The 15,790-nt window shown below is 36.4% G+C and overlaps 1 long non-coding RNA gene across 2 annotated transcripts in view; it reads left to right on the top strand.

Moving 5' to 3' along the window:
* The window catches only part of LOC118971514 (uncharacterized), a 37,767-nt gene that overhangs the window by 9,465 nt on the left and 12,512 nt on the right, over nt 1-15,790 (top strand). The window contains exons 2-3 of one of the 2 annotated variants that reach the window (XR_012133166.1): nt 1,777-1,930; nt 3,740-3,876. This is a non-coding gene — a long non-coding RNA (uncharacterized lncRNA). The remainder of the gene's footprint in view (nt 1-1,776; nt 1,931-3,739; nt 3,877-15,790) is intronic. The other variant, XR_005059948.2, reaches the window with a different exon arrangement.

Here is a 15,790-nt window from a genome sequence, read left to right on the forward strand (position 1 = left end):
TCAAAATGCCAAAACCGAGGGGTCACCAGGGCTTTGTTCCTTACTGAGGCTCTGGGGAAGATTCCAGTAACAGGCTCGCTCTGGTTGTTGGTCAAATTCAGGTCCTTGTGGTCGTAGGGCAGGTCCTGTTTGCTTTCTGGCTATCAGCCTGAAGCTCCCTGCAGCTCCTCAAGGTTTCCATAGTCCTTGTCATGTAGTTTCTACAGCTTCAAAGCCAGCAGTGCTGTGCTGAGTTCTTTCCAAGCTTCGAATCTGACTCCTTCTGCCTCATCTCTCTTGCCTCCTACTGGAGAAAGTTCTCTGCTTTTAAAGGCTCATGTGATTACACTGGGTTCACCCAGATCGTTCAGAATAATTTTACTTTAAAGTGTGTAACCTTAATTATATCCGCAATGTCCCTTTTGTCAGGTTATATAATACATTCACAGGTTTCAAAGATTAGGGCATGGACATCTTTATGGGACCATTATGCTTATTAAAACTTTCATCTCTTTATTTTCTACACAGGATATTTTAGGATCATCTTTTCCCCTGAAGAGGAAATGGAAGGCAGCACCATCTTTTTGGAAAAAATAAATTGCCAATCACCATTATGTCCCCAGATTCATGCAGACATCATTCTTTCAGCTCATGACCATAATATTGTTTGATTCTTGGCATCAAACTCAGTAAAATACATTTGGTGGATTTAAGATTTGAGACAGATGAATGTTGACACACCATTAGGTGGCACTTGATTAGAAAGCTTGCGTCTGTCTGAACTTTCCCAAGGCAGCAATTCGACAAGATGGAAAGGAAACTCTGACATAAATGGGGTGGGGAATGGGGGTATCCTTAGAGATTACAGGAAGATCCTTAAAGGCAAACACTATCCAAGATGCGAACGCAATTTTTACATTCAAGCTAACATCAGGGAATTTAATGAACACTTAGCAAATGTTGATGGACTATTTAAAATCTTTTGCACATGATAGTTTAAAAAATTGCTGGGGTCCAAAGATCTCAAGCACATTTTTATTGGCTGTGACAGTCGTTTTATGTTAACAATGAGCAAATGTTCATGGGGCACTTATTATATGCAGGGAAGGCATAGAGTGAGCACCACTATGGCCTCCTCCTTACCTCTGGGCCGTGTTTTGCACCAAGCTGTGTTTCTCTGAAACAGCTCTGTCCAACAAAAATATAATTCCAGCCATAAATGTAATTTTTAACAGCATTTTTGAGATACAATTTACATACCATAAAGTTCACCTGTTTAAAGCATATGATTCGATGTTTTTTAGTATATTTATAGAGTTGTGCAACCATCATCACAATCTAATTTTAGAACTTTTCCATCATCCCCAAAGGACAGCTTGTGCCCCTTTGGAGTCACCTGCCATTCTCTCCTGCCCTCAGGAGGCCAAGGCAAACCACTAATCTACTTTTGTCTCTAGATTTTCCTATTCTGGACGTTTTATATAAATGGGATCATACAATATGTGGTGTTCTGTTACGGCTCTTCCACTTAGGGTAACATTTTTGAGGTTCATTCATGTTGTAGCATGTATCAGTATTTGATTCCTTCTTATGGCTGAACATAATATTCTATTTTATGGATATGGCATATGTAATATTACATGATTATAGTACAATATTATTGTCTCTATTCATTATACTATGCATTAGTTCTCTATGGCTTATTTACTACTCATTACAAGTTTGTTCTCTTAAATACTATTACTCTTACTTCCTCACTCCAATCCCCTGGTAACCACTATTTACTGTTTTTTACAGGCTTAAATTTTTTTAGATCCCAGATGTAAGTGACATCATACAGTACTTGTCTTTGTCTGACTCACCTTGCTTAGCATAATGTGCTCAAGGTCCATATTCTTGCAAATAGAAGGATGTCTTCTTTTCTCAGGGCTGAGTAACATTCCATTATTGTGTAAGTACACGTTTTTTATCTGTTCATCTATTGATGAGCCTTGGGGTTGTTTCCATATCTTGGTTATTTTGAATGATGTAATTTGCATATACCAAATGACCAGTGACACTGAGCATCTTCTCATGTGCTTATTTGGTGAAGTATGTGTTCAAATATATGTCTATTTATAAAACTGTTTCTTTTAAAATTGAGTTTTGAGAGTTTGTTATATATTTTTGCTACAAGACCTTTATCAGAGATGTGTTTTGCAAATGTATTTTCACATTCTGGGGCTTATCTTTTCATTCTCTTAACAGTGTCTAACAGTGTCTTTTGAAGAGCAGAACTTTTTAATATTGACAAGGTCCAAATGATCAGTTTTCTTTTTTGAGATTATGCTTTTGGTGTCATAACTACTTTTTTTTTTTTGTCTAATAGACCATAAAGATTTTCTACTATTTTTTTAATAGAAGTTGTATAGTTTTAGGCTTTATATTTATGCTCATGGCCCATTTTGAGGTAACGTTTGTATATGAGATACACAAGATACAGATTGTGAGATATGGATTGAAGGTGTTTTTTTTTCATATTTTGGCATAGGATTACTACTTGTCTCAACACCATTTTTTGAAGAAAAAATAATGTATGATTTCACTTATATGAAGTACCTAGAGTGAGCAAATAGCAACAGAAAATAGGTTATCAGTTACCAGGGGCTGGGAGGAGAGAGAGAAGGTTTTATGGCTTAAAGGGTACAGAGTTTCTGCTTGTGGTGATGGAAAGCTTTATGAAATAGATAGTGGTGATGGTTGCACAATATAATTAGAATATAATTGAATATAATTAGAGCCACTAAACTGTATATATGAAATGGTATATTTTATGTTATATGTATTTAACCACAATAAAAAAATCTGTAATGTGATAGTACTTAACATTCACTAGGATGGATATAATAAAAAAGACAAACAATAACAGGTGTTGGCAAGAATGTGGGAAAATTGGAACCTTAACTTCTGGCAGGATGTAAAACTTTGTGGCTGTTTTGGGAAAGAGTTTTGCAGTTCCTTAAAAAATAAAAGAGTTTATGATCCAATAATTCCACTTCTATGTATCTCTCCAAAATAAAGGAAAATTTATGTTCACACAAAAATTTATACACAAATGTCCATAGCAACATTATTCATAGTAGCCAAAAAGTGGGAACAACCCCATTCTCCATCCACTGATGAATGAATAAACAAGTGATATATCCTTATGATGTAATATTATTTGGCAATCAAAAGGAATGGAGTACAGTGCATGCTACAATATAGTTGAAACTTGAAGAAATTATGCTAGGTGAAAGAAGCCAAGCACAGGAGATGAAACATTGGATGATTCTGTTTCCTGTATAACAAGTGTCCAGAATAAGAAATCTGTAAAGACAGAAAGGAGATTAATGGTTGCTTAGGGCTGTGGAGGAGGTAAGAGGGAAGATGGGAGAGACTGTTAATAAGTACAGGGTTTGTTTTAGGGTAGGCAAAAATGTTCTGTAGATTGTGGTGATTGTTGCAGAACTCTGAGAACTACTATAAAACAGATTTGAATTGTACATTTACATGGGTGAATAGTAGATTTGTAAGTTATATCTTTTAAAACTGTTAAGGAATCACTTGTCCCTATATATGTGGGTCTATTTCTAGACTCTATTATGTTTCAATTATCTACCTATCTTTAGGTTGATGCCATGCCGTTTTGATTACTATGGCTTTATAATATGTTTTGAATCAGGTAATGTAATTACTCTGATCTTGCTCTTCCTTTTCAAAATTATTTTGGCTATTCTAGGTCCTGTGCACTTCCACATGAATTTTGGAATTAGCTTTCCAATTTTCACAAAAAAGAAAACCTGCTGGAATTTTGACTGTAATTGTTTTGGGACAATTGATATCATAGCATTGCTGAGTTTCCAACCTCGGAAGAAGGTAAATCTATTTATTTGTTTAGGTCTTCTTTAATTTCTCTCAGCAGCTCTTTGTAGTTTCTAGTGGAAAGGACCTTCACATATTTTGTCAGATTTATCCCTAAGTATTTCATATCTTTGATGCTATTATAAATGGCATTTTATTAATTTTAATTCCTGATTTTTCACTATTAGAATTTAGAAACACAATTTTTATATGTTGAGCTTGTATCCTTCAATCTTGCTAACCTCCCTTATTAGCTCTAGTTGCATTTTTCTAGATTTCATTGGATTTCTACATAGATAATTGTGTCATCTGCAAATAGAGACAGTTTTACCTCTCCATTCTGGCTGGTTATTTTCCTTTTTCTTGCCTGGCAACAGTGGGCAGAACTTCCAGTAGAGTGCTAAATAGAAATGGGGGAGAACAGATAACCTGTCTTGTTCCTGAACTTGGGAAGTTATTCAGTTTTCTCCTACTATGTATGATGCTGGCTGTAGAGTTTCAAATTCCCTTTTTCATGTTGAGGAAGTTCCTATCTATTCAAAATTTATTGAGTTTTTTTTAAATTTTTTATCAGGAGTGGGTATTGGATTTTGTCAAATGCTTTTCCTCTGTTGATTAAGATGAGCATATGGTTTTCTTTTTTAGTTTGTTAATATGGTAAATTACACAGATTGATTTTTAATGTTAAACCAATCTTTTATTCCTGGGATAAACCTTACTTGATCATGATGTACTAATTTTTAATATGTTATTAGATCAGTTTGCTGAAAAATTTTCTTTAAATATTTTAAGTGAAAGTTCATGGAGTATTGTTTGTTATTTTCTTCTGTCTTTATCTACTTTTTGCATTTGCCTCATAGAATGAGTTGGGAAGAATTCCACTGCCTTCAACTTTTTAAGAAAAATATATGTAGAATGGTGTTCTTTCTTCTTTATATGTTTGGTAGAATTCATGAGTGAAGTCATATTGGCCTGGAGTTATCTTTGTGGGAAGGTGTTTTTAACTACAAATTCATTGTCCATAATCTATATATATATAGAGAGAGAGCAATTCATGTTGTCTTTTTTTTTGTTTCAAAGTAATTTTTTATTGAGATATCATTCACATATCATAAAATTCACCTATTAAAGTGTACAATTCAGTGATTTTTAATATATTCAGGTTGTGCAACCACTCCCACTAATTCCAAAATATTTTTGTCAACCCAAGGAGATATTCTATAACCATTAGCAGTCACTCCCCATTCCTTCTACTTTTTGTCTCCCTGATTTGGATCATTATCAATTTTATGTCAATAGTTTACAAAATATTTGCTCCTACAAAGCTTTGTTCTCCTTTATGTTTTTATTGTCACAAATTATATTTTTATACATTGTGTAGCCATCAATATATATTTATAATTATTGCTTTATGCAGAAAAAATTTTTAGTGTGTAGTTTAATGAATTTTGACATGTGTATACATTCATGCAATTGTCTTTTAAATCAGATAGGATAACAGAAGAGTTACCAAAAAAATACATAACGAAAAATACTTACCCATGCAGTTTTTTATATTTACCCATGTAGTCACCCCTACCAGTGTTATTTCTTTGTGTGGATTTGAGTCACCATCTTTCATTTCAGCCTGAAGGACAACATTAACATATCTTTAGGGTAGGTTGGCCAGCAATGAACACCCTCAGCTTTTATCTGGGAAATCTCAATTTCACCTTCAGTTTTGAAGGATATTTTTACTGGACTCTTGGTCAATAGTCTTTTTTCTGTCAGCACTTTGAATATGTCATTCCATGGCTTTAAAATTTTTAATAGACATAATTTTTTAAAAGTAGTTTAGGTTTACAGAAAACTGAATAGAAAGTACAGGGAATTACCATGAGAGCATCTTAGTATGCTGATAGTGACCTTAGTTGGGGGGGTGGTGAGGACTTGATAATATGGGTGAATGTTGAAACCACAATGTTGTTCAAGTGAAACCTTCATAAGATTGTATATCAATGATACTATGATAAAAAAAGTACAGGGAATTATCATATACTCCCTGCCTCCCCTCCATGCACTGCCTTCTCCCCTATCAAGCTTCCATGCCCGAGTGGTAGGATTGATGTACCCACAGTGACACGTTATTGTCACCCCAAAGCCATAGTTTACATTGTGGGTTTGGACAAACATATAATGACATGTACTCACTTATAGTATCGTACAGAATAGTTTTACTTTCCTAAAAATTATCTGTGTTATTCCTGTTCATCCATACCTGCCCTCAACTTCTGGCAACCACTGATCTTTTCACTGGGTCCATAATTTTGCCTTTTCTAAAATGTCATATTTGGAGTCATACATAGACTTTTCAGATTGGCTTCTTTCACTTAGTAATATGTACTTAAGTTTCCTGAGTGTCTTTTCATGGCTTGATAGCTTGTTTTAGTGCTGAATAATATTCCATTGTCTGTATATACTATAGTTTGTTTATTCATTCACCTATTGAAGGACATCTTGATTGTCTCCAGGTTTTGACAATTATGAATAAAGCTGCTATAAAGATCTGTGTGTAGGTTTTTTGTGGACGTAAGTTTTCAGCTCCTTTGGGTGAATACCAAGGAGCATGATTGCTGAATCATATGATAACAGTGTGTTTAGTTTGGAAGAAACCACCAAACTGTCTTCCAAAGTGGCTGTACCATTTTGCATTCTCATCAGCAACAAACGAGGCTCCTGTCTCTCTACATTCTCACCAGCATTTCGTGTTGTTGGTGTTCTTGGTTTTGGCCATTTTAATAGGTGTGAAGTTATTTTAATTTGCAGTTCCCTAATGACATATGATGTTGAACATCTTTTCATATAATTATATTTCATATGTGTAACTTCTTTGGTGAGATGTCCATTCAGGTCTTTGGCTCAATTATTTATTTAAGTAGAGAGAGAATTTATTAAGACACTGGGCAGCTCACAGCATGTCCAGGAGCACTGGGGCCCCTGGTTTGGAAGTTATACAGCCAGGTAGTTGTCATACTTTAAAACCAAGCTGTTTGTTTTCTCACTGTTTGTTTTTAAGAGTTCTTAGTATATTTTAGAGAACAGGTCTTTGTCAGATAAGTTTTTTTGCAAATATTTTCTCCCAGTCTGTGGCTGGGGTTCTTATCCTCTTGACCCACTGCCATTTGGATTCCCTGATTTCTCATGAGAAATCAGCAGTTAATCTTTTTTTTTTTTTTTTGAGAGGGCATCTCTCATATTTATTGATCAAATGGTTGTTAACAACAATAAAATTCAGTATAGGGGGGTCAACGCTCAATGTACAATCATTAATCCATCTCAAGCCTAATTCTCGTCAGTCTCCAATCTTCTGAAGCATAACGAACAAGTTCTTACATGGTGAACGAATTCTTACATAGTGAATAAATTCTTACATGGTGAACAGTACAAGGGCATTCATCACAGAAAATTTTGGTTTTGATCATGCAATATGACCTATAAACAATCAGGTCAAATATGAATATTCGTTTGATTTTTGTACTTGATTTATATGTTGATCCCACATTTCTCCTATTATTATTATTATTATTATTATTTTTATTTTTATTTTTTTGAGAGGGCATCTCTCATATTTATTGATCAAATGGTTGTTAACAACAATAAAATTCAGTATAGGGGGGTCAATGCTCAATGTACAATCATTAATCCATCTCAAGCCTAATTCTCGTCAGTCTCCAATCTTCTGAAGCATAACGAACAAGTTCTTACATGGTGAACGAATTCTTACAGAGTGAATAAATTCTTACATGGTGAACAGTACAAGGGCAGTCATCACAGAAACTTTCGGTTTTGATCATGCAATATGACCTATAAACCATCAGGTCAAATATGAATATTCATTTGATTTTTGTACTTGATTTATATGTTGATCCCACATTTCTCCTATTATTATTATTATTTTTATTTTTAATAAAATGCTGAAGTGGTAGGTAGATGCAAGATAAAGGTAGAAAACATAGTTTAGTGCTGTAAGAAGGCAAATGTAGATGATCAGATGATCAGGTGTGTGCCTATGGACTAAGTATTAATCCAGGCTAGACAAGGGCAGCAAGACATCCACGGATGCAGAAGATTTCTCTCAAAGCAGGGGGGTGAGGTTCTGAGCCTCACCTCTGTTGATCCCCAAATTCTCACCTGATGGCCCCCCTGCGACTGTGCCTGTCTTAGGTTGTTCCTCCCTTGAGGAATCTTACCCGTCTCTGGCTAACCAGTCATCTTCCAGGGCCATACAGGGAAATGTAAAGTTGGTAAGTGAGAGAGAAGCCATATTGTTTGCAAAGGTTAGCTTTTTACTTCTTTGCAGATTTATGCCCTGTGGCTTCTATGCCCAGCACTTGTCTCGAGGTATCTTTACCACCTGGAGGAATTATGATACTTGGTAAATTCGATATGAGGCACGAATTCTATTTAAGGGTTGTAATTAGGAAGGAAGAAGAAAAGCTATAGATGTAGCATATGAAGGAAACATGGGAGGATTGATTATTTCTTTGACATATCTTCTTGTATAGTACCTTAAGTATGTATGGGTTTTAAACTACTAACTAATTTGCACACACATATTAACATAATAGGAATACGGTGACATAAACAAAGCAAATCTATAATTACCATCCATCTCCAGTGAAGCCAAGAAAACCATTTAGGCACCCTAGGTATTTGTGAAAATTTATCTATGATATGATGGATATTGTCCAACTGTACTTGAACCATCAGACAAATTAAAGCAGCCCATTTCTGGGATCTGTTCACATCCCATATGTTCTTTTAACCATAGATAGTCTATAGTCATGAGATTTTGGAGTGCTACAACTTGCACCCCTCCCAACTCCTGGTTGAGTTCCAACAGTACAGATCCGGTCAAATTCGTTGTCTCACTGTATGCACATGCCAGCCTAGACATCTCCCTCCTCATTCCTATGGCAAGTCCAGGAGACGGTGGGCTGGATGCAGCCACAACCGCAGCATCGTCCGGATCCCTGTAGAGGCTTTTTGATGATCATCCCCCGGCACAAGTCCTCCAGAGAGTGCTGATTCCGGAAGCTCCTCCTCAAGCAGTTAATCTTACTGAGGATTCCTTGTATGTGAGTCACTTCTCTCTTGTTGCTTTCGGGATTCTTTCTTTGTCTTTGTGCTTTGACAGTTTGATTTAAAATGTTTAAAGTTGAAATTTTACCCTACTTGGAGATTATTGATCTTACTGGATGTGTAGCTTAATGTTTGCCATCAAATTTGGGAATTTTCAGCCATTATTTATTCACATATTCTTTCTCTTCTTCCACCTGAGATTCCTATTACGTGCATGTTGGTATGCTTGATGGTGTTCTATGGGTCTCTTAGGAACTATTTATTTGTATTTCGATTCTTTCTGTTCCTCAGATTAAGTAATCTTAATTGACCTCCCTTCAAGTTCTCTTAATCTTTCTTCTGTCTGTTCAAATCTTCTATTAAGCCCCTCTAGTGAATTTTTCATTTGAGTTATTGTAATTTCAACTCCAGAGTATCTATTTAGTTCCTTTTTATATTTTCCCCTTATTGACATACTCTGATGAGACAACATGCTTTCCTTTAGTTCTTTAGACATGTTTTCTTTTAGCTGTTTGCACATACTTAAAATGGATTAATTAAACTCTTTGTCCAGTAAGTCTAATATCTGGGCTTCTTCAGGAATGGTCTTATACTGGTTGCTTTTTTCCCATGTATAGGCCATATTGTCTTGTTACTTGCATTCCTTTGAGTGTGGGGGATGAGACTAGGGCAAGTTAAAATGTCACAAAGCTCAGTGTTTTATCAAAATATAGCCATCTTTCTTAAAAAACTGCCCCCCAAGTTGCTTCAAGTTTTTGATTATTTTCCAGAATTCTGAAAAAGTTGATTCTGACAGTTTATACTATTTTTTTAGCTGCTTTTATAGAGTGGTAGACTTTTGGCATTCCTTACCCTATTATTTTCACTGATATCTCTTTTCTAAGCTTTAAAAATCTGAGGCACTCCTTACTTGAGCACTACTCTTCCAGCTAGCCACGTTTCAAATGCTCAATAGCCACCCAGGGCCAGTAGCTACCATACCATACAAAGTAGCCCCATGAGAAAATTTCCAAGCAAAGTTTTTAATGAATTTAAATGAGAAACATGGTCTCTAATCTAACTGCTTTCTTATACCTGGGCCAGAACTGGTTTTCATGGTCAGGTAAGTATCCTATGAACTGTAGATAGCAAATAGTAGCTACCACTTCTTAAGCACTTTACTTAATGCCAGATACATTTTAAGACTTAACATGTATTAACACTTTTATTATTTACAACAACCTGATGTGATAGGTATTACTGAGCTTTAACAATGAAAAAAGCAAAACACCAAGTTAAGCAACTTACCCAGTGTCTCACAGCTAAGAAGTGGCGGAGTCTGGATTCAAACCTTGAAAGTCTGGCTTAAGCCCATGCATGCTGTATATCACCACTCTGTTACCTAGCAGACCTTAAAGGAGGGATCCAGAGAAAAATTGTTTTGGTCAAGGAATAATTGGGTAGGAAAGAAACAGCACTATTCAGAATAATAAAAGCATAAGAACACTTGCAAAAAAACAAACTCACATTTTTATTGAGTGCTATATCCCTGCACCTAGCACATTCCTTGATATTTAGTAAGCAGTGAATGTTTGTTTGATGAATGAATGACTCTTGGGAATTTATACACTGTGCTAGGTCTTCACAAACGTTTCACACCAAGTCATTTTAAAGAGGAGAAACTGAAACTTGGAATGGTGGAATCACTGACTCTTTTAATAACTAGTTACACAAAGATTAGACTAGAGTCCAGTACTTAAGTTCCAGGTCCCCTGTACCATAGCTTTTTTCTGAGTTGAGAAAGGATCAAAGTCACAATGGATAAAAGTTGACACTATACCACATGATCGCATTTCACTTATATGTAGATTATGTGGTTAGCAGGGGGAGAGAAGGTAGTTCAGCTATGGTAATCTTTTTCTTGCTCCTTGAGGGGGCAGACTTCTAAGAATGGAGCTGAATAGGGAAGAAAGAAGTGTTCCAGTATGGAGATTGTGAGCACAAGTATAATGAAAAAATATGAACAATTATAGCTATTCTGGCAGCTAAAATCCTTGATGACCCTGACATCCCCAAGACTCTAACTCATTATTATAGAGATCTGGAGAAGTAAGGCATTCACTGGGCAAACATTTATTCATCATCTACTATGTAACAAAGGACATTTCTGCCTTAGAAGGTGATATACACATCAATAAACAATTATATGATACATATGAATATATAAACTATAATAAGGAAATGTAAAAAATACTGTAAGAGGAAAAATGAATGGAGCAGCAACTTCTTATCTGGGAAGTTTAGAGAAAAATTTTTAAATGACATGTCTTTTATATTGGATCTATAAACGAGAAGTTGTAGAAGGAAAACATTAATCCAGATAGAGGCATGAGCATAGTTATAAGATGTTTGAGCTGGAGTGAAGTGTTATAAAGAGCAAAGGCAGTAAGAAAGTTGTTAAAATGATCAAGGAACATAACAAGACCAGGGACTGTGCTTGTGTTTCTTTTGTAGCAAGGTATCCCCCACGGTAAGGGGGTGCTGACTGAGAAAGGGGAAGAACTGGAGTTGGAGAACTTAATTAGACTTGATGAAGTCTAAATTACATCTGGGGGGATGAAGAGGCAAGGAAGTGATTTAAGAGCAAACTGACAGATCTTGGTGTTCATGTAGATATGTGGGTGAAGAAGGGAAAAAGTCATGAAGAATTATTTCTACTAATGGGGACAGAAAAAGTGGGAGGAATAGACTGGGCCTAGGCATTCAAAAGAAGGTAAGTTTTGTTCTGACAGTCAAAGGGTCTGCAGAATATCCCAAAGGGCTGACCTGTAGGTTTCAAGCCTAAAGTTCAGGAGGGGATCAGGGTTAGAAATAGAGATTTGAGACTAATTAGGTGATAGATGAATTCATGGGAGTTAAACTGGTCACCTAGGAGGAGATTATAGGTGACAAAGGGCTTGTGGGGATGGAGGCTTCTTAACTCCAAAGAGGACAGAGAGGTGCTCCTAAACAGACTAAGAAGAAGTTGTAGAGGAGGTGAGATAATAAGGGGAAAAAGCAGTTGTGTAAAAACCAAGGGAAGAAGAATTTTCAAGAGGGTGTGGTCCTCTTGATGCTGAGAAGAGGTGAGGTAGGGTAAGGACTGAAAACTAGCCATTGGATTGGAAAATTAGGAATTTTCCGGTGATCAGGAGAAGGGATGCTTCAGAGGGCAGAGCAGAAAGCAGTGAGTTCAGGGGTCTGGGTGGGAAGAGGTCTGTCTGGTTGGTGTTTGCCAAGGTATTTCACGAATATTCCCATTACCAGCTCGGTTGTGGGATGAGGACAGGGTGTTCTATACCCAGAAGAAGACTTTGGCAGCATCAAGAAGGCTTGCAGCAGCCCAAGACTGGCTAGTTTTGTCATGGAGTTGATGTAAAAAAATTACATTTTGTAGTAGATAATATATAGATGGTCCTTAACTTACTATGGTTCAACTTAACAATTTTTGGACTTCACAATGGTGGAAAAGCAATAGGCATTTAGAAGAAACTGAACTTTGAATTTTGAGTTTTGATTTTTTCCCCTGGGGCTAGTGACCTGTGTGGTACACTACTGTGTTGCCCTAGGTGTTCAGCCCTGGCAAGTTCACTCTTGATTCAGTGAGACTGAGGAATGACAATGGAACGTTCTAGGGGAAAAAGGGTTATACCCAAGTTTATTCCCATGGTGGCAAGTCAATCACTAGAATCCCGTCCACTCAGAGACAGTCTGTATGCAGCAAGCCGGTCTCTGCCTCTGGGCCTCTCTGCCCCTACAGCCATCTCTGGCTCTGTCCTTGGTGCTGTCACCACTCCAGCCTCTGCTCTCCTGCAGCCATGCAGCCCAGGGCACTGGGCAGAGCTCTTCATATAGAGTCAATAACAGCGTATTGCCCACACGTATGTAAGCACACCAGGTGAGAATCCTGGCTATCGGAAGTTTCTCATTTTCTTTACAAATACTCTCTCATGATGTTGTGTGGCAGCAGTGACCTGTAGCTCCTGGTCAGCCCTGGGATCATGAGGGTTTTCACTTTCAGTACAGTATTCAACAAATTACATGAGATATTCAACTATATTATAAAATAGTTTTTGTGTTAGATGATTTTGCCCAACTGTAGGCTAATGTTAAGTACTCTGAACACATTTAAGGTAGGCTAGGCTAAGCTAAGCTATGATGTTTGGTAGGTTAGGTGTATTAAATGTATTTTTGACTTAGGATATTTAAAATTTCTGATGGGCTTATCAGCATGTAACCCCATTGTAAGCCGAGGAAGATCTGTATATGGTTTTGTATTATGTATTGTCTTATCTTATGAGATGCTGCTATCAATCAAGTTTAACAGGTTTTCCTAAGTACTTTATATTTTTACCGACATTTGGAAAAATTTCAACCCTACAAAAATGTTGAAAAGTATTATATAGCAAACATTCATCTATTTACTACGTAGATTCTACAATTAACATTTTGCTCTATTTGTCTTACCACTTATCTACTCATCTATCCATCCCTCTTTCCATTCATCCTAGTTTTCGAGGCACTTCATTGTAAGTTGAAGATATCAATACACTTCATCTCTATCAATATACTTATCATTAACTATAGTTCAATATTTGCTTAGGGTCCTATGTGTGTGTGAGATTTAAAAAAATTCTTGCAACTTAAGTGAGACATTCTTTTGAGTTTTGACAAATGCATACACCTATGTGACTCCTGTTACCCTATGGAACATCACTGTCAGCTTAGAAAAATGCCCTCATTTCCACTTCTCTCTCTACACATCCAATTCTTGTTCTAGTTTTTTTCTCTATTGGTTGGTTTTATCTGTTCTAGAACTTCATATATATGGAATCTTACAGCTTGCAGTATTTCAGGTCTGGCTTCTTCCACTCAGTAAAATGTCTTTGGGATTGATTCATATTGTTTCATCAGTGGTTAATTTCTTTCTTTTGTTGAATATTGTTCCATTGTTTGAATATACCACCATTTTATTTATTCTTCTGCTGTTGGATAATTACCCTGTTTCCAGGTTTTGGCTACAATGAATAAAACTGCTATAAACAGGCTAATCCAAGTATTTTGTGGACATATGCCTCCATTTCTCTTGGGTAAATACCAGGAATGAAACACCTGGCTCAAACAATAGGTTTGAAGTTTCTTGCAAACTTCCAAGTCTTCCTCCAAAGTGGTTGTTCACATTTTACACTTCCATTAACAATGTTGCTTCTCATCCTCTCCAATATTTGTTGTCATTTAAATTTTAGTCATTCTAATGCAATAGTATTTCACTGAGGTTTTAATGTTCATTTCTCTCATGACCAATAATGTTAAATACTTTATCATGTGCTTATTGGCCATTTGTAGATTTTCTTTTGTAAGGTCATCTGTTTGTCTTTTCATTATTGAGTTGTACAAGTTTTAAATATATTCTTGATATAAATTAGGCTTTTGTCAGATATACGTGTTGTGAATATTTTATCCTAGCCTGTGCCTTGTTTATTCATATTCTCAATAGTGTCTTAGTAAACAAAATGTGTAAACTTTTTTGGAGCTCAATTTATCAATATTTTTTCTTTTATGGGTAGTGCTTTCAAAGTCTTTTACAAGAAACTGTAGCCTGCCCCCAAGCTGTGAAAATATTTTTCCTATGTTTCCTTCTAGAAGTATAATAGTTTTAGCTTTATGTTATGGCCACGATCTATTGCTAATTTTTATGTATGGTGTGAGGTAAGAGTCAAAGGTTCATCTTTTTTCCCATATGATATCTAGTTGTTACAGCAATGTCTATTGAAAGATTTTCCTTTCCCCATTGGGTTGCTTGGGTGCTTTGTGAAATATCAAACCTTCATATTTAAACTTTTCTTATTATTTATAAAGTGTTTTTACTTACATATTCTCTTAATGCTCTCTCACTGGGGTGGATGTATTATCTTCACTTAACAAGTGAGAAAACCAACCCTCAGATCAGTTCAAGAACTAGTCCAAGGGTACACACAGCTGAGGATTGAACATAGAACTAGAGAACTACTACTGAATCATAAAAAAAATTATTTACATTTTAAATCTATTTAATCCAGTGGAGATATTACTAAGTAGAGTTTTTGGGGGGTGATGGAGTAACAGAAATGAATTAGTGCATATTTTTATATTTCAACACTGGTATTTTTAGACTGCCAGCCAAACACATGCTTCCCTGGTTGGCTTATGTATGTCAGAAACAATCTTTAAAATGTGCATTTCTATTTTAAAAGGGTAAAAAATTATAATACTTGCTTTACAGATTTAGTAAAAATAATAGTTTTAGCCAAGTTGCCTGGGGTTTATTTAAGACAAAATATTTCTCTCACTCTGGATCTAAAGATATTCTCTCAGAGAAATAAAACAGTATTTGAAGGTACATATCATGAAAAGATGTAAAAAGTAAGAAAACACAGTAGCTACTCTTGCTCTTTTTTCTTTCTCTTCTGGAAGTGTGAGTCCTGCTGTATTAATATTCAGGCACTCAGTCTTACTCCTCAGGTAAGAACGCCTTTTCCCACACACAACAAGGCAACCTTGTTGTAACCACTGGTCCATACTACAACCACATGTAACTACTCCGTTTCCGCATCCAGCCTCGGGGCAGCCTGGGCACGGAGCGTTGCAGGAGAGTCCAGACTTCCGCTTCGCTCCGCCCCTCTGCCCGAGGGCAGGGTCCCACAGGCAGCTGGCGTTCGAAGGTTGGTCGGCCAGCGCGCGCGCACTCCGGGGGGAAATCCCGGGGCAAAATATCTCTAAAACCAAAATCAGTCAAAGGGAGCAATACAAT

The sequence above is a fragment of the Manis javanica genome, chromosome 7, assembly GCF_040802235.1.
Source record: "Manis javanica isolate MJ-LG chromosome 7, MJ_LKY, whole genome shotgun sequence".
NCBI classification, from domain to species: domain Eukaryota; kingdom Metazoa; phylum Chordata; class Mammalia; order Pholidota; family Manidae; genus Manis; species Manis javanica.